Below are 25,206 nucleotides of genomic sequence, written 5' to 3'. Positions count from 1 at the left end.
TGGACCAAGACCTAGCTCTGAAAAGCCCATGTGGTGGATGGTGTGCGACGGCCACCCCACGTTAAAAAAAATCCATGCTCAAGCATCTTCCACCCTTGAAGATTGTAGTTCAGGTTCTTCATTCGAAACACCTGTGAACTCATCTTTTTTTTGGCGTGGAAGCAAGTCATCCTTGTTTCGAGGGACTGCCTATGATGACGATGAGGAGTCTCGGCTGTCCGAACCGGGACAAACACTAGATGTCGAAAGCAGTCTGCGAGTCTAGGTGGAATATTCGAGCCGATTTTCCAATTACACATCGCCAGTGGGGAGCCTCACACACCCATTATCAGGTCCTCCCAATTTTCTTGCTGCTGATTACAGCTGATGAGAAATCATGGCCAGTGAGCTCATACACAATTGGCCTATGAAGTTCCCACCCAGGCAGCATGCACCCGGAAAATCAGCCCCAAATTCTGAAGAATACCTGAAACTATACAGAAATATAGAAAGGCTTGAGAGAGATTTATAATCCAGGCCACTGTAAAGGGAAAGGCATGGGCTTGATTTCAACACTACAGCTTTAATTGGGTTCAAGAGATAATTGGAAACATTGCTAGAAGAGAGTGAGGATTGAAGAGTATGGTGAGAAGCAGCGAATGAGGTAGTGCCATGAAAAAGGGTCAGGCTTTTTAGGTCTGAAGCAGGGGTGTCCAAATCATTAGCCACTAGCCACATGTGGCAAATTGGGAATCCAGATGTGGCTAATTGCAGTTCTGATCAGTAAATAAACAATGAGTAATAGACACCGTTGTTGGGCACGTGATTTCAATATTCATTCACACAACGTGTGCATGTGAACTTTAAACGTTTTATGCATTTGTTGGTAAAATGATAAAAACGAAAAGCAGAGTGTGAGTGTTTTTTGATCGTTGAGTGCTTTATATTCTTGGTTCCTGAATGGTAGTAGATGTTAAGAAATCATCATCGGCAGTCCCTCGGAATCGAGGATGGCTTGCTTCACTCCTGAAGTGAGATCTTTGGTGGCTGAACAGTCCAATACGAGAGCCACAGACTCTGTCACAGGTGGGACATAGTCGTTGAGGGAAGGGGTGGGTGGGACTGGTTTGCCGCACACTCTTTCCACTGTCTGCGCTTGATTTCTGCATGCTCTCGCGTTGAGACTCGAGGTGCTCAGCGCCCTCTCGGATGCACTTCCTCCACTTAGGGTGGTCTTGGGCCAGGGACTCCCAGGTGTCGGTGGGAATGTCGCACTTTATCAGGGAGGCTTTGAGGCACACGTGAAGTACATTTATCTGTATTGTGTGAGTGTGTGTAAGGGGTTTTTGACTAAAATGAGTGAATGGTATCGCAGTAACCACACCTGAGTCTAGTCAGTGATTTCTGTTGGACAACACTGGTGTAATGGTCTTTTATTCCTAAATATTCCCATGTTTTAACTAGTCAAATTGTGGACACAAGAACCTTGTAACTGATATACAGCAGGTTAAAATGGTTTATAAATGGCCATGGGGACACTGATGTTAAACTGCTGCATTGAAAACCCTTCAGGCTAGAAATTCAGTACACAGCGAAAACGGTATTTTTTGTGCTAAAATTACCGTTTTTGCTTTGCTACCGCTAGTAGGCCGGAAATTCGACCTTTAATTTGCGCAGCGGTAAAAATCGGGGTTGCATGAGGATTCGCGGTGCAAACTGCGAATTTCGGCAACTTTAGTCCGAGGCCGATAGCGCTGCAAGTTGGGCCTTTGGCCCGGGGGGGGGAGGGGGAGGGGAGGGGAGGGGAGGTGGGTGGAGGAGGGAGAACACCCAAAAATAAATTGGGGGGAAAAAAAAATTCACAAAACATTTACATGACACTTATCTATTGAATCACTGAAAAATAATTTAAAAAATAAAAACTTTAACTTTCCCTTTTGCAGGTCTTCATACTGAACACTGCTGGCAGGGCTGCTAGGACAGGTTTTTCCCTGTCGGCATTCTGAGCACAGAATACGAGTGCAGAGGGAGCCAAATTTCTGGCAAAAATGCTATTTCGAATGTTACACGACGGCACTCCTCTCCCAACGGTACATGGAAAGTGCCACTGCACAAAGCTCACTGAATTTCCCGCCCACCAGGTTTGCGCCAAAAAGGGTGAAATAGCACCAGTTGGAAAATCGTCGAATTTCTAGCACTGCGTGTTTTTTTTTACAATATATAAACTTTAAGGGCAGTTTTCCACAGTTGCTCTCTTGGGTGTATCCATTTTGTAGGGGGTTGGGAGAGAAGATTTTGAAAGTTACCGGACTTGTTAGAAATGGTGCAATGTTGTAAACATTTTGTGAGCCCAGGTTTAATTCCTTCTCCCCCCTCCACCTCCCGAAGCGAGTTCACTGATCTCCCACCACAAGATTATGGGGGAGCAGGGTAAAAAAAGAAATCAGAAGGATAAATCAGCAGCAGGCTGGCCTTAGATAGAGCAACACGTTGGTGGTCAGTTATCTACTACAGATTGTGAGCGATTCCAGGTGAGAGAAATGGGGCGTGGAAATTAAGAGACTTTTTTTTTTAAAGAGACATAGAAAAGATGTTTCCACTTTTGCGGAAAGGCTAGAACTGGGGGCCATAAATATAAGATAGTCACCAATAAATCCAATAGGGAATTCAGGAAAAACTTCTTACCCAAAGAGTGGTGAGAATCAATGTTCCCCGTAAGCTGCGTTTATTCTGCGCAGCCAGTTTCTTTTACTGCGCGGTCCCTTTAAATCTCTGCGCATGCGCAGTACGTACAATGGAAAACCAGTGAGCAGCCTGCACGGGATCTTTCCCATTACTGCCTGGCCAGAGGGAACATTTGGTGAGAAAGTGGAACTCGTTACCAGAAGAAATAGTTGAGGCGAATTGCATAGATGCATTTAAGGGGAAGCTAGATAAACACATGAGGGAGAAAGGAATAGAAAGATATGTTGATGGGGTTAGAGGAAGAGGGGGGAACGGAGGCTCACGTGGAGCATAAACACCAGCATGACCTTTTGGGCCGAATGGCCTTTTTCTGTGATGTAAATTCCATGTAATTGCTCAATATGTCGACTGCATTTACAAATCTCACATTTTGTAATCAGTATGGTGGACACACATTGGACTAATGTCATTAATTGATGCTTGAAGCAAAGCATGCCCATTAATTTGAAATTGTACAAACATTATTGTACAAATTGTACAAGCGGCAGTTGGTGAGAGGGGAGCGACCTATCAAAAGCCCAGCGGGAGATCGAGAGCCAGCGGCAGTTGGTGAGAGGGAAGCGACCTATCAAAAGCCCAGCAGGAGATCGAGAGGCAGCAGCAGTTAGGTCGCTCCCCTCTCACTATCAAAAGCATACCGGTGCAGCTACAGCGGGAGAGAAAGCAAAATAGAAGTAGAAAGTAATCAAAAAGTGACGTCACAGCCAATGGGGCAAGTGATTGGCTGGTGATTGGTGAGTAGCTTTTCTTTTCTTTTTTATATCAGTAAGTGAACTGTAACATTGTTATTACCAATTTAAGGGTATCTAAGGTTAAGACATGGCAGGAGAGCTCGGTCACGTGAAATGCTCCTCCTGTACCATGTGGGAACTCGGGGACACTTCTGGTGTCCCTGGGCACTACGTGTGTGGGAAGTGTATCCGCCTCGAGCTCTTGACGGTCCGCGTTGCGGAATTGGAGCTGAGGGTGGATTCACTCTGGAGCATCCACGATGCTGAGAATGACGTGAGTATCACGTGTAGTGAATTGGTCTTACCGCAGGAGAAGGGTCCACAGCCAGATAGGGAATGGAAGACCAGCAGGAAGAGCAGTGCAAGAAAGATAGTGCAGGGGTCCCCTGTGGTCATCCCCCTGAAAAACAGATACACTGTTGGGGAGGATGACTCATCAGGGGAGGGCAGCAGCAGCCAAGTTCATGGCACCGTAGGTGGCTCTGCTGCAAAGGAGGGCAGGAAAAAGATTGGGAGCGCGATAGTGATAGGGGATTCGATGGTGAGGGGAATAGATAGGCGTTTCTGCGGACGCAACCGAGACTCCAGGATGGTATGTTGCCTCCCTGGTGCAAGGGTCAAGGATGTCTCGGAGCGGGTGCAGGACATTCTGAAATGGGAGGGAGAACAGCCAGTTGTCGTGGTGCACATTGGTACCAACGACATAGGTAAAAAAAGGGATGAGGTCCTACGAAAAGAATTTAAGGAGCTAGGAGCTAAATTTAAAAAGTAGGACCTCAAAAGCAGTAATCTCGGGATTGCTACCAGTGCCACGTGCAAGTCAGAGTAGGAATCGCAGGATAGCGCAGATGAATACATGGCTTGAGCAGTGGTGCAGCAGGGAGGGATTCAAATTCTTGGGGCATTGGAACCGGTTCTGGGGGAGGTGGGACCAGTACAAACCGGACGGTCTGCACCTGGGCAGGACCGGAACCAATGTCCTAGGGGGAGTGTTTGCTAGTGCTGTTGGGGAGGAGTTAAACTAATATTGCAGGGGGATGGGAACCTATGCAGGGAGACAGAGGGAGACAAAAATGAGGCAAAAGCAAAAGACAGAAAGGAGATGAAGAAAAGTGGAGGGCAGAGAAACCCAAGGCAAAGAACAAAAAGGGCCACTGTACAGCAAAATTCTAAAAGGACAAAGGGTGTTAAAAAAGCAAGCCTGAAGGCTTTGTGTCTTAATGCAAGGAGTATCCGCAATAAGGTGGATGAATTAACTGCAAATAGATGTTAACAAATATGATGTGATTGGGATTACGGAGACGTGGCTCCAGGATGATCAGGGCTGGGAACTCAACATCCAGGGGTATTCAACATTCAGGAAGGATAGAATAAAAGGAAAAGGAAGTGGGGTAGCATTGCTGGTTAAAGAGGAGATTAATGCAATAGTTAGGAAAGACATTAGCTTGGATGATGTGGAATCTATATGGGTAGAGCTGCAGAACACTAAAGGACAAAAATCGTTAGTGGGAGTTGTGTACAGACCTCCAAACAGTAGTAGTGATGTTGGGGAGGGCATCAAACAGGAAATTAGGAGTGCATGCAATAAAGGTGCAGCAGTTATAATGGGTGACTTTAATATGCACATAGATTGGGCTAACCAAACTGGAAGCAATACGGTGGAGGAGGATTTCCTGGAGTGCATAAGGGATGGTTTTCTAGACCAATATGTCGAGGAACCAACTAGGGAGGAGGCCATCTTAGACTGGGTGTTGTGTAATGAGAGAGGATTAATTAGCAATCTCATTGTGCGAGGCCCCTTGGGGAAGAGTGACCATAATATGGTGGAATTCTGCATTAGGATGGAGAATGAAACAGTTAATTCAGAGACCATGGTCCAGAACTTAAAGAAGGGTAACTTTGAAGGTATGAGGCATGAATTGGCTAAGATAGATTGGCTAATGATACTTAAGGGGTTGACTGTGGATGGGCAATGGCAGACATTTAGAGAACGCATGGATGAATTACAACAATTGTACATTCCTGTCTGGCGTAAAAATAAAAAAGGGAAGGTGGCTCAACCGTAGCTATCTAGGGAAATCAGGGATAGTATTAAAGCCAAGGAAATGGCATACAAATTGGCCAGAAATAGCAGCGAACCTGGGGACTGGGAGAAATTTAGAACTCAGCAGAGGAGGACAAAGGGTTTGATTAGGGCAGGGAAAATGGAGTACGAGAAGAAGCTTGCAGGGAACATTAAGGCGGATTGCAAAAGTTTCTATAGGTATGTAAAGAGAAAAAGGTTAGTAAAGACAAACGTAGGTCCCCTGCAGTCAGAATCAGGGGAAGTCATAACGGGGAACAAAGAAATGGCAGACCAATTGAACAAGTACTTTGTTTCAGTATTCACTAAGGAGGACACAAACAACCTTCCGGATATAAAAGGGGTCAGAGGGTCTAGTAAGGAGGAGGAACTGAGGGAAATCTTTATTAGTCAGGAAATTGTGTTGGGGAAATTGATGGGATTGAAGGCCGATAAATCCCCAGGGCCTGATGGACTGCATCCCAGAGTACTTAAGGAGTTGGCCTTGGAAATAGCGGATGCATTGACAGTCATTTTCCAACATTCCATTGACTCTGGATCAGTTCCTATCGAGTGGAGGGTAGCCAATGTAACCCCACTTTTTTAAAAAGGAGGGAGAGAGAAAGCAGGGAATTATAGACCAGTCAGCCTGACCTCAGTAGTGGGTAAAATGATGGAATCAATTATTAAGGATGTCATAGCAGCGCATTTGGAAAATGGTGACATGATAGGTCCAAGTCAGCATGGATTTGTGAAAGGGAGATCATGCTTGACAAATCTTCTGGAATTTTTTGAGGATGTTTCCAATAAAGTGGACAAAGGAGTACCAGTTGATGTGGTATATTTGGACTTTCAGAAGGCTTTCGACAAGGTCCCACACAGGAGATTAATGTGCAAAGTTAAAGCACATGGGATTGGGGGTAGTGTGCTGACGTGGATTGAGAACTGGTTGTCAGACAGGAAGCAAAGAGTAGGAGTAAATGGGTACTTTTCGGAATGGCAGGCAGTGACTAGTGGGGTACCGCAGGGTTCTGTGCTGGGGCCCCAGCTGTTTACATTGTACATTAATGATTTAGACGAGGGGATTAAATGTATTATCTCCAAATTTGCGGATGACACTAAGTTGGGTGGCAGTGTGAGCTGCGAGGAGGATGCTATGAGGCTGCAGTGACTTGGATAGGTTAGGTGAGTGGGCAAATGCGTGGCAGATGAAGTATAATGTGGATAAATGTGAGGTTATCCACTTTGGTGGTAAAAACAGAGAGACAGACTATTATCTGAATGGTGACAGATTAGGAAAAGGGAAGGTGCAACGAGACCTGGGTGTCATGGTACATCAGTCATTGAAGGTTGGCATGCAGGTACAGCAGGCGGTTAAGAAAGCAAATGGCATGTTGGCCTTCATAGCGAGGGGATTTGAGTACAGGGGCAAGGAGGTGTTGCTACAGTTGTACAGGGCCTTGGTGAGGCCACACCTGGAGTATTGTGTACAGTTTTGGTCTCCTAACTTGAGGAAGGACATTCTTGCTATTGAGGGAGTGCAGCGAAGATTCACCAGACTGATGCCCGGGATGGTGGGACTGACCTATCAAGAAAGACTGGATCAACTGGGCTTGTATTCACTGGAGTTCAGAAGAGTGAGAGGGGACCTCATAGAAACGTTTAAAATTCTGACGGGTTTGGACAGGTTGGATGCAGGAAGAATGTTCCCAATGTTGGGGAAGTCCAGAACCAGGGGTCACAGTCTAAGGATAAGGGGTAAGCCATTTAGGACCGAAATAAGGAGAAACTTCTTCACCCAGAGAGTGGTGAACCTGTGGAATTCTCTACCACAGAAAGTAGTTGAGGCCAATTCACTAAATATATTCAAAAGGGAGTTAGATGAAGTCCTTACTACTCGGGGGATCAAGGGGTATGGCGTGAAAGCAGGAAGGGGGTACTGAAGTTTCATGTTCAGCCATGAACTCATTGAATGGCGGTGCAGGCTAGAAGGGCTGAATGGCCTGCTCCTGCACCTATTTTTTATGTTTCTATGTCAGTACTGCTTTCGTTTTCTTTGCCAGCTCAGTGTTTACGGAGATACTGCAAATACTGATTGAAAACTGAAGAGAACTAAAGGAAAATATAACACGCCCGCAGCTAGGCTAAGGGGACCATCCACGGAGATTCTGTTGGCCTCTGGTCACACTTCCACACGCACATGTAGTGCTGCACAATGAAGTAATTGTACCAAGTAGCAGCCTCTTCCCTCGAGTTCCCCATTGTACCTGAGAATTTGACTGGCATTTATTGCCCATCCTAGTTGCCTTGAGAAGGTGATGGTGGGCCTGTTTCTTGAACAGCTGGTATGGTTAATACGACTGAGTTCCTCGCTAGGCCACTTCAGAGGGCAGTTGAGAGTTAACCACGTTGGTGTGGGACTGGAGTCACGTATAGGTAAGGATGTCAGTGAGCCAGCTGCGTTTTTACAAGAATCAGCTCACTTATTGAGACCAGATTTTTATTTCCTGAACTGAATATAAACTGAAATCAAATTGATGGTGAGATTTGAACTTGCGTTCCCACTGGATTATTTTCCAGGCCTCTGGATTACTTGTCCAGTGCTATGACCACTGCTACTGTAACCTGGGTGAAAGGTGGTGCAAGATGACCGTTCTGTTGTACTACAGGCTCTCACAAAATACAAGCTGAATCTGAAAAACGGTCCAACTTTGAGGTTGTCGGAGTATTTGAAAAGACACCCTTAAATTCATTCAATCTTTCTCTCTCTCCTGGAGCCATTGTCTACTGCTGGGGTTCATGTCCATGGCCACCACAAGTTGCTAGCTAGTAGCCCAAGTGACCAGTGTAACTATGAGCACGAGCAGTATTGGCAGCCTATTCTGGCATGGGGGACCTCACAGCCCAGTCTGACCCTGCTCTGGCCTGCAATCTTCCTGGGATGTATGGTTTAGTACAACGCCAGGCACTGTCTTGATGCAAATTATGCTTTGCTTATGGACTGCTAATATCAGCAAGAAGCAGCTGTCTGGCTCTCTGCAGCCTTCCTGGCTTGTTTACACATGTTCAGGCATGTGCTGGTGTTGCCAGCTTTAGATTTGTCTTTCTGCCCCGAACATATCCACCTGCTCCAAGACGCTTATTCATCATAAAAGTAAAGAAAATGCTGTCACAAGTCCAGCTCAGCAGTGAAATAGGGTTGCCAACTCTGGACATATTCCTGGAGGTTTGCCCACGTGATGTTTGCAAATGTTGCAAATGTTGCATTTACCTGAGTCGGGTGTCTCGGCACCACCAAGGGTTGAATAAGATATTTCTACCTTTTTTGTATTGATGAATACAAAGATATCAGTGAGATGAATTACGAAGTAATTTATAAATCAAAGTAGATCTGGGTAACCCATTTCCTGCACTGTTTTTGGGTTACTGCTGAACTTTGTTTCCTCTACCATTCCTTGTATTTCTCTCACATTCACTGTTGAACTGAAGGGCGATTGTTAATCTTTTGTTGCTTTGCCTCTTGGTTTCTGTAGACAGACATTGTCCCTTACAGTCTCTACCTTTTCTACACTCTTGTCCACAGGCAGGTGTGTACTCCAGCAGCTAGCAATGACCTCACTTGCAATAATCCTCTTGCTGGATTAGAGTATACTCAGCCTGTGGTACCCACTTCTCTCTGAAATGACGGACATTCCCACATAGGAGATCAGATTACAGGTTGACAGAACAAATACCTTTGCCTCAAAATAAATGGTAATACAAAGCACCATCATTAACACATTTTCCAATATGCAGTGCATGAATAAAGATGCCTAAAATGAGGAAGTCTTCGATCGGTTTTTCACCCATTTGTAATATCGACATCCCTTTGAGTTCAGGATGGAGTACCTGTAAATGTAGAGCACGACACACCAGTTCCGACTGCTTGCTCGGTCGCTGTTCTGTGCTGGAATCCTGCAGGGGTTTGTTCCCCAAGCAGGACTCTTGTTCTGGCAAAGCACGAATCTCTGAAAGAAATAGGGATACTGTTTCAAACTCCTGTTAAATTTTTAATCTCCTCAGGATGTCAAAAACTAGCACTTTCTGCTGAATTCCTTGACTTGGAGCTTCCTAGACAAACTAATCAATACTTAATGCATATATACATAATGCATAATTCACAAAAAGAAGAGGGTCGGAAGTCATTGGCGAATAAGCAGTTCTTTTCACTTCAGTGTTGGCCTGGGCTCGGCGGTACCACTCCGACCTCCTGAGTCAGAAGGTTGTGGTTCAGATGTAGCACACTATCTGACTGACACTCCAGTGCAGTGCAGAGGGAGTGCTGCGCAATCGGAGGTGTCGTCTTTCAAATGAGACGTTAAACCAAAGCTCCGTCTGCCCTCTCGGATGGAAAAGATCCCATGGCACTATTTTAAAGAAGAGCGGGGGAGTTCTCCGTGTCCTGGCCATGGCTGATCCATGGTGGTGGATGTTTCCTCTGGTGAAACTGTAAAGGTAACACAAAGGTTCACCTTTAGTGGAATCACTAAAATATCCTTAAACGTGTGAGCACCATTTCTAAGGTCAATAGCAAATCGAAGTAAAGCTCGTCCTTCCCCGACACCAGATGTACACTCTGTGTCTGGGCTCACACAGAATGATGGCCTCTTCACTGAGATCGTGGAGGATGCTTCTGAATCTGAACTCTGGAAGGGATGGCAGGGAATTGGAGGAGGGGCGGGCAGCATCCTCAGTTCAGGGCGGGGGAATCATTTTGTGGCACACGATTAAAAGGCCTTTGGAAAGGAAGAAGGGGTACTCTGAATATTGGCGAGACTGCCAGCACACAGCTCTCCCATGTTCATCACTGCCACACACAGGTCTGCTTATTACTTTGATCCGTATTCTGGTTGGCAATGCTTAGGAATTCCTCTTGGTGACGATTATGGGCGGTTCTTAAAAGGACAATTATAACATTCCAAGCCATAATGACTCATCCTGCAAATTGGCTATAAAGGTGAAGACAATACTAATGGTGACTCTCCCAGTGGGTTTGGGCCCCGTCTCTGCACCTTGTGGGACCCTGGTTTAAATCCACTCCAGACTATTGCAATGAACGTCTCCACTCTCTGTGAATCATGTTAGGGCGTCCCAACTCTGTTCACAGTGGGTGCGAGTCCATAGCGTCGAGAAAAAACAGCCCATAATTCAGCACTAATTAACCAGTAAATCAACTGATTGACTCAAAGGCTGTAAGGATGGTTCGTGTGGGAAATGGAATTGTTGCTCTGATGTAGAAGAGGGTACTGTTCTGCGGCTGTATTTAAACACGTGGGGACATTTTGCTGTTTGATAGCAATGTGAAATCATAAACGTGTTTCATCTTAAATAATGAACAGCAGAATTATCGCCCTGTTGTTGGGCCAGAGTAGAAAGAAACATAGAAAATAGGTGCAGGAGTAGGCCATTCGGCCCTTCGAGCCTGCACCACCATTCAATAAGATCATGGCTGATCATTCCCTCAGGATCCCTTTCCTGCTTTCTCTCCATACCCCTTGATCCCCTTAGACGTAAGGGCCATATCTAACTCCCTCTTGAATATATCCAATGAACTAGCATCAACAACTCTCTGCAGCAGGTTAACAACTCTCTGAGTGAAGAAGTTTCTCCTCATCTCAGTCCCAAATGGCCTACCCCTTATCCTAAGACTGTGACCCCTGGTTCTGGACTTCCCCCAACATCGGGAACATTCTACCCGCATCTAACCTGTCCCGTCAGAATCTTGTATATTTCTATGAGATCCTCTCTCATCCTTCTAAACTCCAGTGTATAAAGGCCCAGTTGAGCCAGTCTCTTCTCATATGTCAGTCCTGCCATCCCGGAAATTAGTTTGGTGAACCTTCGCTGCACTCCCTCAATAGCAAGAATGTCCTTCCTCAGATCAGGAGACCAAAACTGACCACACTATTCCAGATGAGGCCTCCCCTCGGCCCTGCACAACTGAAATAAGACCTCCCTGCTCCTATACTCAGTTCACCTAGCTATGAAGGCCAACATATCATTTGCCTTCTTCACCGCCTGCTGTACCTGTATGCCAACTTTCAATGACTGATAAACCATGACACCCAGGTCTCGTTGCACCTCCCCTTTTCCTAATCTGCCGCCATTCAGATAATACTCTGTCTTCGTGTTTTTGCCCCCAAAGTGGATAACCTCACATTTATCCACATTATACTGCATCTGCCATGCATTTGCCCACTCACCTAACCTAACCTGTCCAGGTCACCCTGCAGCCTCCTAGCGTCCCCCTCACAGCTCACACCGCCATCCAGTTTAGTGTCATCTGCAAACTTGGAGATATTACACTCAATTCCTTCATCTAAATCATTAATGTATATTGTAAATAGCTGGGGTCCCAGCACTGAGCCCTGCAGCACTCCACTAGTTACTGCCTGCCATTCTGAAAAGGACCCGTTTATCCCGACTCTCTGCTTCCAGTCTGCCAACCAGTTCCCTATCCACGTCAGTATATTACCCCCAATACCATGTGCTTTGATTTTGCACACCAATCTCTTGTGTGGGACCTTGTCAAAAGCCTTTTGAAAGTCCAAATCCACCACATCCACTGGTTCTCCCTTGTCCACTCTACTAGTTACATCCTCAAAAAATTCCAGAAGATTTGTCAAGCATGATTTCCCCTTCATAAATCCATGCTGACTTGGACCGATCCTGTCACTGCTTTCCAAATGCGCTGCTATTTAATTCTTAATGATTGATTCCAACATTTTCTCCACTACTGATGTCAGGCTAATCGGTCTATAATTACCCGTTTTCTCTCTCCCTCCTTTTTTAAAAAGTGGTGTTACATTAGCTACCTTCCAGTCCATAGGAACTGATCCAGAGTCGATAGACTGTTGGAAAATGATCACCACTGCATCCACTATTTCTAGGGCCACTTCCTTAAGTACTCTGGGATGCAGACTATCAGGCCCCAGGGATTTATCGGCCTTCAATACCATCAATTTCCCTAACACAATTTCCCGCCTAATAAGGATATCCTTCAGTTCCACCTTCTCACGAGACCCACTATCCCCTAGTACATTCAGAAGGTTATTTGTGTCTTCCTTCGTGAAGACAGAATCAAAGTATTTGTTCAATTGGTCTGCCATTTCTTTGTTCCCCATTATAAATTCACCTGAATCCGACTGCAAGGGACCTACGTTTGTCCTCACTAATCTTTTTCTCTTCACATATTTATAGAAGCTTTTGCAGTCAGTTTTTATGTTCCCTGCAAGGTTCCTCTCATACTCTATTTTCCCCCTCTTAATTAAACCCTTGGTGGTCCTCTGTTGAATTCTAAATTTCTCCCAGTCCTCAGGTTTGTTGCTTTTTCTAGCCAATTTATATGCCTCTTCCTTGGTTTTAACACTATCCTTAATTTCCCTTGTTAGCCATGGTTGAGCCACCTTCCCCGTTTTATTTTTACTCCAGACAGGGAGTAAATTGCTGAAGTTCATCCATGTGATCTTTAAATGTTTGCCATTGCCTATCCACCGTCAACCCTTTAAGTATCATTTGCCAGTCTATTCTAGCCAATTCACACCTCAAACCATCGAAGTTACCTTTCCTTAAGTTCAGGACCCGAGTTTCTGAATTAACTGTGTCACTCTCCATCTTAATAAAGAATTCTACCACTCATCCCCAAGGGGCCTCGCACAACAAGATTGCTAAATTAGTCCTTTCTCATTATACATCACCTAGTCTAGGATGGCCAGCCCTCTAGTTGGTTCCTGGACATATTAGTCTAGAAAACCATCCCTAATACACTCCAGGAAATCCTCCTCCACCGTATTGCTGCAAGTTTGGTTAGCCCAATCAATATGTGGATTAAAGTCACCCATGATAACTGCTGTACCTTTATTGCACGCATCCCTAGTTTCTGGTTTGATGCTGCCCCCAACCTCACTACTACTGTTTGATGGTCTGTACACAACTTCCACTAGCATTTTCTGCCCCTTGGTATTCCATAGCTCCACCCATACCGATTCCACATCATCCAAGCTAATGTCCTTTCTTACTATTGTATTAATTTCCTCTTTAACCAGCAATGCCACCCCGCCTCCTTTTCCTTTCTGTCCTTCCTAAATGTTGAATACACCTGGATGTTGAGTTCCCAGCCTTGGTCACCCTGGAGCCATGTCTCCGTGATGCCGATTACATCATACCCCTTAACTGCTATCTGTGCAGTTAATTCGTCCACCTTATTCCGAATACTCCTCGCATTGAGGCACAGAGCCTTCAGGCTTGTCTTTCTAACACACTTTGCCCTTTTAGAATTTTGGTGTAACGTGGCCTTTTTTGCTTTTTGCATTGGGGAGCACCTGACACTGTGAGGAAGATCAAATTGTCACTTTGATGCCTGGAAAAATAAATCGCTCATTGCAGAAGTTGTCTTTAAAAGCGGGAGAAATTAAATTTTGCGTACACTGTTGAATCTTTTCTCTCATTCCCTCCCCCCAAGCTCAGCATTATTAAAGATACTTGACTTTGCCTTGACCTCAAACCAGTCCCACAATGTATTGTTCCAGCGATTGTATGTCTTTAGTACTCCAGAGCTGTTTTACATTCCATGTTCTTGTCATCAGTTCAGAGCAGGGTTTGTGAGGGGAGGGGAAGGAACAACATTTTGAATGTAATGCATTTTGACACCTGTTGGAAGAAATGCTGAATAAGACCCTGCCATTCACTTTGACAGGCCGGTGATTTACTCTGTTTAAGCAGACAATTGGACAAGGCAACTTGTTTAGTTTCATTGCAAACTAGTCAAAAACAACTTCAAAAGCTGACTGAGTCTCTTCGTAACCCTTTGTCCACTGTGAGGTGTCAGGGGCTTCCATTCTCTGCAACAGAATCTCTCGACCGTTTCCCTGCTGTGTGTGGAATGATGTTTTAAATCCTCACATTGAGGCATTCTGGGCCTGTGAGCTTGTTGGTGTCCCTATTGTTTGTGGCTGATTGCACCAATGATTGTGATGTAAATTGTCTTTGGTCAGCCTTCAGAGACCTCTCCATATCCACGTGCTTTAAAATCTTCCTGTCTCTACTGGAGCTCATCATCATTGTTTGCTGTCTGGGGACACAAACGGGCTCCTGAGAGAATGAGTTCTGGGTTGTTGGAAGAGTGGAGGGGAGAATTGGCTGATGAGTTAGCCTGGGCTGATCCTGTGAACCGTGCAGCAGGTGGTTACAGGACAACAAAATCCAAGGCCTGAGAGCAGGTCATCCCTACGGGTCCTCAGATATGGCTTTTGCGGGGTGGTGGGTGTAGTAGAGGAACAAAATAACAGGTGCAGCCTTTTTCTAATTGTATTTAGAAAGAATATAAGACCGGGGGTGGCGGGGGCAGGGGTGTGGGGGGGGGTGTGTGGGCGGGGTGGGGTGGGGTGGGAGGCGTGGGGAGGGGGCGGGGGTGGTGTTTATGCTTGAACTGTATAAAACACTGGTTAGGCCACAGCTGGAGTACTGTGTACAGTCCTGTCACCACATTACAGGAAGAACGTGATTGCACTGGAGAGCGTACAGATGAGATTTATGAGGATGTTGCTGGGAGTGGAGAATCTTAGCTATGAGGACAGATTGGATAGACTGGATTTGTTTTCCTTGCAACAGAGGAGGCTGAGGGGAGACCTCATTGATGTGTATAAAATTACGAGGGGCCTGGATATAGTGGATAGAAAGGGCCTATTTCCCTTAGTAGAGGGGGCATAAATTTAAAGTAATTGTTAAAAGATTTGAGGGGAAATTTCTTCACCCAGAGGGTGGTGGGGGTCTGGAACTCACTGCCTGAAAGGGTGGTAGAGGCAGAAACCTTCACCACATTTAAAAAGTACTTGGATGTGCGCTCGAAGTACCGTAACCTTTCAGGACCTCCAAAGTGCTTTCCAGCCAATTAACTACTTTTTAAAGAGTAGGCACTTATGATGTTGGAAGCAGGTCAGGCAATTTGCACACAACAAGGTCCCACAAACAACAATGTGAGCTTGACCAGATAATTTTTTTTAAGTCTTGTTGGTTGAGGGGTCAATGTTGGCCAGGATATGAGGGAGAACTCTCCTGCTCTTCTTTGAACAGTGCTATGGCATCTTTTATGTGTACCCGAGAGGACGGACTCTACCATCGAGACTCATTTGCTGGAGAATAGTTGGATCTGGGGAATAGTTGCCCCCGGTGGAATAGTTGGATCTGGGTTTCGTTTTTCACAAGGTGAATTTTCTATTTGAACCTTTGTGTTGTATGGAGGAAGAATTGCCGTGGACCACTGTTGCATATCTTCTGGTAGATAATATATTCACTGAGCCACAGTGGAACTGATTGGTGTCCTCCTGGGTACTACAAATGGGACCTGGCAAGGGGAGGGGGATTGTGAAGGGTTGTATGGATTTGTTCGTATTTCAGGCCCGACTGGTCTGAGTATTCAAACTACTGCAAAATTGAATGGCGCAAGTGGTAGATAGTGTCTCTTTGAGCAAGAGAATTTGGACCTGTTCATCAACCCATCACACCACCCTAGATCTAAAGGATTGGTGCTAGGTACACACAATAGTGAGGAAACCTGGCTAGATGGATGCTAGCACCCACTAGATGGATGGTGAATTCTGGTTCCATAGAAGGCAGGTGAAACAGTGCAGCTATGTTGATCATCACTGTCTTGCAGCCGCCAACACTTGTGTTAAATCCAGAGGACATTTTACAGAGGCAGTTTATGCTCTACTCATGCACAAGGGTGCACCTTAAAGTGAGCCTATTCCATTCAAATAAATCTTTGGAAGATGGTAAACCCTGTCCTTTTTGGGCATTTTTTCTGCTAAAAAGAAGTGTGATCATTTAGATGGAGCACTACAGGACAAGAGTGATCACTTGGATGGGATACTGGAAGGTTTGCAGGTCCGACAGGATATCTGTACAAGCGGTTGGTTTTGTAAGTGTCAGCAGTGGCTCGGTAGGTAGCATTCTCGCCTCAGAGTCAGGAGGTGGTGGGTTCAAGTCCCATCCCAGAAACTAGGCACGCAATCTCTAGGCTGACGCTCCAGTGCAGTGCTGATGGAGTCCTGCACTGTTGGAGGTGCCGTCTTTCAGATAAGATGTTAAGCTGAGCCTCTCTCTGCCCCCTCGGGTGTGGACGTAAAAGATCCCATGGCACTATTTCGAAGAAGAGCAGGGGAGTTTGCCCTGTGTTCCCAATCAACATCTCTTTTTTTTTTTAAAAAAAAACAGATAATCTGGTCATTATCACATTGATGTTTGTGGGACCATGCTGTGCGCAAATTGGCTGCCAAATTTCCTACATCATGACAGTGACTACCCTTCAAAAATTACTTCATTGGCTGTAAATTGCTTTGGGATGTCTTGAGGTTGTGAAAGGCTCTATATAAATGTATGTTCTTTCTTTGTACAGTGTTACCTGTACAAGTTCATACAGATTTAAGACTAATTTATCAAATACTGTGGAAATCTGTGCAGGCTTGTACAAATCACTCCTCTCCTTCAGGTGACTTGTGTACCAATAAACCATGTCGAAAGAATGCTTTGCAGTGATGAAATTGTGAAAATCTCCACTCCTGTGGTGGAGGAGAATGTTGCAATGCTTGTTATTGGTGAGACCTACCCTCTGGTGCTAATCTGACTGTCATAGTGCCAATGCAACTTGGGAAGTGGAAATTCTTAAGACACTGTTGAAAGGACATATCTCTCTAACCTCATCCAACCCTCCAACTCTGACCTTGTGTATCCCCCACTTCCTGCTCACCATCGGTGGCCGTGCCTTCAGCTCTCTAGTCCCTAAGCTCTGTAATTCTCTCTCTAAACCTCTCCAACACGCTCCCCCTTTAAAACCTACCTTTTTGAGCAAGCCATCCTAATGTCTCCTCCTTTGGCTCGGGGTCAATTTTTGCCTGATGACGCTGCTGTGAAGCGCCTTGGGACGTTTTACTACGTTGAAGGCGCTACATAAAATGCAAGTTGTTGTATAAGTCAGTGCCATTGATGGGCACAAATGCATGACTGTATGTGTTTCCTCTTCCTTCCTACTGGTCCTTGGCAATAACATCTGCAACCATTGGGTCACCTTCCATCCTTACACTAATGGCTTGATCCCTCCACGGCCTCTGTGCTTTCAGACTACTTGTCCGACATCCACTCTTGGATGAGCCAGAATTTCCTCCAGCTAAACATTGAGAAAACCGAAGCCATTGTCTTCGGCCCCCACTACGATGGGGAACACTGTTCCCTCACCAACGATTCCAACCCTCTAGCTGCCCACTGTCTTCAACAGTCCGTTTGCAGCCTCAGTGTCCGAGTTGACCTTGAGCTTGGCTTCCGATCCCATACCCTTTCCTACTTCAGTGCAGTACTGAGGGGATGCTTTTGGATCTGACGTTAAACCGAAGCCCCGTCTGCCCTCAGATGAATGTAAAAGATCCCATGGCACTATTCGAAGAAGAGCAGGGAAGTTCCCTCAGTGTCCTGGCCAATATTTATTCCTCAGCCAATGTCACTAAAACAGATTATCTGGTCATTATCACATTGCTGTTTGAGGGAGCTTGCTGTGCACAGATTGGTTGCCTCATTCCCCACGTTCCAAACAGCGACTACACTTCAAAATGTATTTGATTGGCTGTGAAGCACTTTAGAACGTCCTGAGGTAATGAAAAATAAATGCAAGTTCGTCCTTCCGTTCTTTTCACCCTTGTTCTCCTCTCCCTCTTGCACTCTTTTCCCCTCTTTCCCATAATTTCTCTTTGCACTATATATAGCAGCTCAGTTCATTCACCTCATTTACCTGCTAAGAATGTGGAAAAATGGACAAAATAAAATTTGGCTTCTTTTTACTTTGGACCCACTGTCCAGGGCGATATGTTGGTTAATGAGTGGCAGTCAGTTGAAATAATTTTCATCAAACATGTGATGTTTCCTTTTTATGTGGTTTTGATTCAAAATTCCTCATCATGTTGTTGTAATTAGGATGGCTAGCTTCTCGTGTGAGAGTTTTGGCAGAATTCACAGTGTAATTCCATCTTGTTACTATATCTGAGTGTGCAGCGGACGGACGAGATCTGTATTGGAAAATGGTCCAGTGAACATGTGAGCTGCGTGGGGCCCACTTCAACCATCAGCAGCTTGTCATCGCAATAGTATGTGTCAGTTGCTTACAACAGCTTGCATTTATATAGCACCTTTAACGTAGTAAAACCTCCCAGTGCGCTTCACAGGAGTGTAATCGGACAAAAATTTGACGCCGAGCCACACAAAATATTGGGTCAGGTGACAAAAATCTTGGTCAAAGAGGTATGTCTTAAAGGAGGAGAGAGAGGTTTAGCGAGGGAATTCCAGAGCTTCGGGTCTAGACAGTTAAAGGCCGGCAATAGAGGGGCAAAGGAAATTGGGGATGCACAAGAGGCCAGAATTGGAGGAACGCAAAGTTCTCTGACGGTTTTAGGACTAGGGGATGTTAGAGATAGCGAGGGGCGAGGCCATGAATGGATTTTAAGAGGGACGGACCAGGATTACCCGCAACAGTCTGTGTCCATCAAGTAGCGTTTATTAAAAGCTCGGAGACCATGCAACGCTGCTTGATCCCTGCAGTCTCGTATTTGCTACTTGCAGCCCAAGGCATGGTACTCATTTTATCCAACTTTGTAGCATGAAAGCCAGAGTCTAATTAAACCCAAGACTTTCCTGGCCTGCGTCCAGCGCTGAAGTCAAATACCTGGCCTGTAAACCCATCTGTTGGGTACTGTGTTTCTGAGGAAATGAGCATACTGAAATTATTTGATTTTAAACAAATATGTGTTTGGGGGGGGGTGCTATATGTGTTAAAAATGCTACTATTGAACTAAGTTTGACTGTAGAGGTATTAAATTCATAGGACAGCAGGAGTACATTAAGCTTCAGATGGAGTGTCTGAACCAGCATGCTGCAGGCACTGAAAGATAACTTGACATTCCTGCAACTGTTCAAACTCATTGCTGCTATGACAATCGTGGTCATAGAAATTAAAACATTGAAACTGGCCATTTGGCCCAACCAGTCTGTGCCATCAATTATCCTCTCAGTTTCCAGAGCCCTTCAATCTCATTTTCTTTCATCCACCTCTCCAACCTAATCTTGAATGTTGACATAATTTCTGCCTCAACCACTAATCCTGGAAGTGCGTTCCACAGCCCCCCAGCTCTGTGTGAAGAAGTTACTCTTATTCTCTGTTTTAAGTCTCTTGAGTTTAATCTCATGTCTGTCTATTGTTCTGGACCCCACAGCTACTGGGAACAGTCTGCTTCTATCCACCGTGCCCCATCCTTTGATAATTTTAAACAATTCTATCGTATCACTCCCTAATCTATGTTGCCCTAACTAGAGCCAAACTCAATGAGTTGTTGCTAGGTTAAGTTGTTGGTCTCTGCTCTTGGGCAGTGGTTAGTCAGTTTGATTTAAAGCCAAAACTAGGGTTAGGCCTTTGTTTAAAAAAAAATGACAAGATTCCAAAAGACCATCTGGCTTTTTGGGAACGGGATGCTACATGGGCAGTCGGGCTGAAAAGGGAGGGATTGTGCCCCAGGATTGTGGGACAGAATGCGGAGGAGTTGCTCTGCTGAAGATAAGTAAGATAACTCCACCAAAGTAGAATATGGTCATGCAGCCCGGATTTTATATATCCGTATGCGGAGCCAAGTTGTGTCGATTGAACTGAGTGACTCTGATCATGCCAGTTGGTCTCCTGTCTGTCTCGCCGTACTGCGGAATAAAGCAGCTTCTATTTCGCCTCCCCCAGTGTTGACTCAGTCCACCTTTAGAGAGGTTGCAGAGATTCTTCTCTTCTTAGGCAGTCCCTCGGAGTCGAGGATGACTTGCTTCCACACTAATGAGTTCTCGGGTGACTGATGAGTCCAATGCGGGACCTACAGTCTCTGTCACAGGTGGGCCAGATGGTGCTCGGAGGAATGGGTGGGTGGGGAGCCTGGGTTGTCGTGCGCTCCTTCCGCTGTTGACACTTGGTTTCCGCTTGCTCCCGGCGAAGAGACTCGAGGTGTTCAGCGCCTTCCCGGATGCTTCTCCTTCACTTTGGACGGTTTTGGGAAAGGGATTCCCAGGTGTTGGTGGGGATGTTGCACTTTTTCAAGGAGGCTTAAAGAGTGTCCTTGAAGTGTTTCCTCTGCCCACCTGGGGCTCGCTTGCCATGTCGGAGCTCTGAGTAGAGCACTTGCTTTGGGAGTCTCGTATCGGGCATGTGAACGACGTGGCCCATCTATTGGAGCTGATTGAGCGTGGTCAATGCTTTGATGCTGGGGATATTGGCCTGAGCGAGAACACTGATGTTGGTGCACCTATCTTCCCAGTGAATTTGCAGGATCTTGCGGACGCAGCGTTGGTGGTACTTCTCCAGCACTTTGAGGTGTCTGCTATACATGCTCCACGTCTCTGAAGCATATAAGAAGGTGGGTATCACTACTGCTCTGTAGACCATGAGCTTGGTTCACGTGTGGAAGATACGAATGATCAATCTTGATCACAAGGAGATGCTGTTGTCAAAGCCCCAGATCAGCCTGGCTTAGTGGGTAGCACTGTCACCTCTAAGTCAGAAGGTTGTGTGTTCAAGTCCCACACCAGAGACCGGAGCACAAAATCCAGGCTGACGCTCGCAGTGCAGTACTGAGGGAGTGCTGCGTCTTTTGGATGAGATGTTATACCGAGGTGGCGAGGTCATGTCTTCCCTCAGGTGGATGTAAAATGTTCCATGACACTGTTTTGTAGAAGAGCAAGGAAGTTCTCCTAGTATCCTCGCCAATATTTATCCCTCAACCAACATCACTAAGCTGATTATTTGGTCAGCTGTTTGTGGGAGCTTGCTATGTGCAAATTGGCTGCTGTGTTTCCAACATTACAACAGTGACTACACTTCAGACGTACTTACTTGGTTGTAAAGTGCTTTGGGCCGCCCTGAGATCTTGAAAGGTGCTATATATTTGCAAGTCTGTCTTGTTATTGTACAAGTAGATCGAAATCCTGCTCTTAAATCGGGTTTCCATAGACTGGCAGTAGACTTGTGGTTTTGGGTGAAATCCAAATTCAAGTAAGACCAGCATAAAACTAGCTATTGTTAGAAATAGTCAACGGTATGGTGCCAGCGAAAATGCAGCCGCAATTAGAGAGTTGGTTGATGAACAAGAAATGAAGAATTAAGGTAAATAATTAGAGCTGGAAGTGGTTTAGTCCTTGTGTCGGTGCTGGGTCCACACATCTATACAGCACACTTATTCACGTTAACTGTCATCTATTTTTCTGTCCATTCTGCTGACCCGGTTGTGTCTTCCTGAGGTCTTTTTATTGTCCCCCTTATCCTACTTTTGTGAGGTCAGAAAAAATTGAGATTGTGTTCTCCATACCCAAGTTCAAATCATATGTATGTGGTTTGGGACGTGAGGATAGGGAACATAATCTTGAAATTTGCTTACCATACCAAATTGGTGGGCACGACAAATTGCAAGAGGGAGGTGGTGGAGTTCTAAAAGAGATTTCAGGGGAAAAAGTAGGTTGGTGGATGGGCAGATGTAATTTATGTGATAGTTGGGGTAATGCATTTTGGGAGGAAAAACTAGGAATGGGAGTCCACAATCAATGGAAAGATGCTGAAAGGTGTGGTTGAACAGAGCGACCTTCGGAGAATTATATGTCTGAACATATAATTTTCCGAAAGTGGGACTGCAGATAGGGTGGGGGGACACACACGAGACTCACAAAGCAAGCGCTCTTCTCGGAACTCCTACACGACAAACGAGCCCAAGGTGGGCAGAGGAAATGTTTCAGGGACACCCTCAAAGCCTCCTTGATAAAGTGCAACATCCCCACTTACACTTGGGAGTCCCTGGCCCAAGACCGCCCTAAGTGGAGGAAGCACATCCGGGAGGGTGCTGAGCACCTCGAGTCTCATCACCGAGAGCATGCAGAAAACAAACGCAGGCAGCAGAAGGAGCGTGTGGCAAACCAGACTCCCCTCCCACTCTTTCCTGTCTGTCCCAATTGTGACAGAGACTGTTCAGTCACCTGAGAACTCATAGGCAGTCCCTCGAAATTGAGGAACTGCCTATGAAGACTATGAAAAAGGTCAATAAAGTAGGGGCACAGAGTACAAAATTAAACACTTTGTGATAAATTTGTACATAACATTGGTTAGGCCACATTTAGTTTTGGGAGCCCCATTATAGAAAGGGCATTCGAGCCATACAGTGCCAATGCAGCAGGGTGATGCTGCGGATGGAAAACTATACCTATAAGGAAAGATGAGATACAGGTACTGGAGCAGGTTGTACGTGCCTGTAGCCCAGTGTATCCGCTAGGGCAGAGGTGCGTTGGCCCTTGCTGGAGAGCTTGCTGATGAGAACATCGGAATTTTCAGGGATAGGAAAAGTCCATCCCTATGTTGAGAGAATGATAGAGTCATAGAAATTTACAGCATGGAAGGAGGCCATTTCAGCCCATCGTGTCCGCGCTGGCCGCCAAAGAGCTATCCAGCCTAATCCCACTTTCCAGCTCTTGGTCCATAGCCCTGTAGGTTACAGCACTTGAAGTGCACATTCAAGTACTTTTTAAATGTGGTGATGGTTTCCTCTACCACCGTTTTATGCAGTGAGTTCCAGATTCCCCATAAATCCGCTTACCAATTAATTTAAATGTATGCCCCCTGGTTATTGACCTCTCTGCTAAGAGAAATAGATCCTTCCTATCACTCTATCCAAGCCCCTCGTGATTTTATACACTGCAATAAGGTCTCCCCTCAGCCTCCTCTGTTCCAAAGAAAACAAACACAGTCTATCCAATCTTTCCTCATAGCTAAAATTCTCCAATTCCTGGCAACATCCTCATAAATCTTCTCTCTACCCTCTCCAGTGTAATCACATCTTTCTTTTACCAGTTTCTCCAGAGACACGGTTGCTCTTGTGACAGTTTAAAAAAATGTTAAAAATGTTGGTGTCCTCCCCAGGTTGTTGCTTAAAGTGTCTGCTACGATGCCTCCTTTGGTTAAATAGCCTGCTACCACTCCTTTGGGTGAGAAACTAGAAATTTGCTGGTGACTATCAGTTCAACAGAAGCCTTTGGGGGAGTGGGGGACAAAACTGGAAAGGAAGTAAAAGAAATTTTATTAGAGAAGTAAAAATAAATTCTGGCCTGTAGCTTCAATCAGTGTTAACAGAGCAACAATTCAAGGGCTTTTTACACTGGGTTCTTTCTCTTGTTTACTTATTGAAGCCGCTGTGGCATATGGGGAGCTGGAATGTTTGATTGTTTGAGGGAGAGGGGAGGGGTTTGAGGAGTTCCCCCACTGTGTTAGGAATGTGAAACTTACAACCAACTCTGTTAGCCAGCAGCATTCAAATCTCCTGAGGTGTTTGCACAAAGTGGGTTAAATGTTCCGTGAATGTTCCATTTCTCCTCCCCCTCCACCCCCCCCCCCCCCCCCCCCAAACATGCAAACATTCCTTGTTTGGGACAGTGGGTACTTGTGAGCCCCCCCCCCCCCCCCCCCCCCCCTCCGCTTCAAGCACACTAACTGTTAGAACAGGAAGTGCTCATCTCGGGGTGGCCTTGGTGGAGGAGAGTTAGATGATTATTGCGTGTACCGACATATATGTTCAGGATTGCTGACATCGGCCAGGTCAGGTGGCTGGGGAACTGTAAATCTGAACAATTCTGAAGCCTTAACCCATTGCCAGACACGCACTGATTTGTATGCCTTGAAATAAATGCTTCAAAAAATGTCTCCCTTAATGCAGTATAGGTCCAACCATTGGGTTATGTTAACCCCAGCTCAGAGTTGAGTCTCGTCGCTGAGAGCATGCAGAAAACAAGCGCAGGCAGTGGAAGGAGTGTGTGGCAAACCAGTCCCATCCACCCTTTCCTTCAACCACTGTCTGTCCCACCTGTGACAGAGACTGTAATTCCCATATTGGGCTGTTCAGTCACCTGAGAACTCACTTTGAGTGGAAGCAAGTCTTCCTCTATTTTGAGGGAGTGCCTATGATGATGATGAGTATCGAAGATTCAGAGGTGATTTGATTGAGCCGCTTAAAATGTTCCAAGGATGTGATATGGTACATACGGAGAAACTGTGTCCTCTGGTGGAGTATTCCACAACAAGAGGGCATAATCTTAAAATTGGCACTAGGTGGTTCAGGAGTGAAATCAGGAAGCATTTTTTCACACACATGCTCGTAGCAATCTGGAACTCTCTTACCCAAAAAGCTGGGGATGCTGGGGACCAATTGGAGCTTTCAAGACCGAGATGGAGAGATTTTTGTTGGGTAAGGGTGTCGAGGGATATGGAGTTGAGGTGCAGATCAGCCGTGATCTAGTTGAATGTTGGAGTAGGCTCAAGGGGCCAAATGGCTCACTCCTGTTCCCAATTGCTCTTGATAGTCCCCCTAACTCTTGTAGGTGAGTGTGCCTCTTGATTGCAGGCTTGACTGAACCGCTTCACAACCGTGAATGTTACACAGGCAGGCACCTGTGCAAGTGTCATTGCCATCTCCTGATGCCCTGTTTCATGTTTTAGAATTGTTGGTTGGAAGCAGACATTCTGTGTGCTCGTCGATACTTATTCTGGGCAGCTTCCTTTCTTCCTGTCCCAGGAGACAATGATGCACAAACCTCGGGCTGGCTGTG

The 25,206-nt window shown here is 45.7% G+C and overlaps 1 protein-coding gene and 1 long non-coding RNA gene across 4 annotated transcripts in view; one reads left to right on the top strand and one right to left on the bottom strand.

The window, feature by feature from the left end:
* shroom2a (shroom family member 2a) overlaps positions 1–25,206 on the top strand; it is a 234,219-nt gene that overhangs the window by 16,843 nt on the left and 192,170 nt on the right. The gene's annotated exons all lie outside the window — the stretch shown is intronic.
* Positions 1–25,206, bottom strand: part of LOC139276264 (uncharacterized) — a 39,614-nt gene that overhangs the window by 7,055 nt on the left and 7,353 nt on the right. The window contains exon 2 of the long non-coding RNA XR_011595882.1: positions 9,406–9,524. This is a non-coding gene — a long non-coding RNA (uncharacterized lncRNA). The remainder of the gene's footprint in view (positions 1–9,405; positions 9,525–25,206) is intronic.

The sequence above is a fragment of the Pristiophorus japonicus genome, chromosome 11, assembly GCF_044704955.1.
Source record: "Pristiophorus japonicus isolate sPriJap1 chromosome 11, sPriJap1.hap1, whole genome shotgun sequence".
NCBI classification, from domain to species: Eukaryota; Metazoa; Chordata; class Chondrichthyes; family Pristiophoridae; genus Pristiophorus; species Pristiophorus japonicus.
This window is presented reverse-complemented; position numbering and strand designations above follow the sequence as displayed.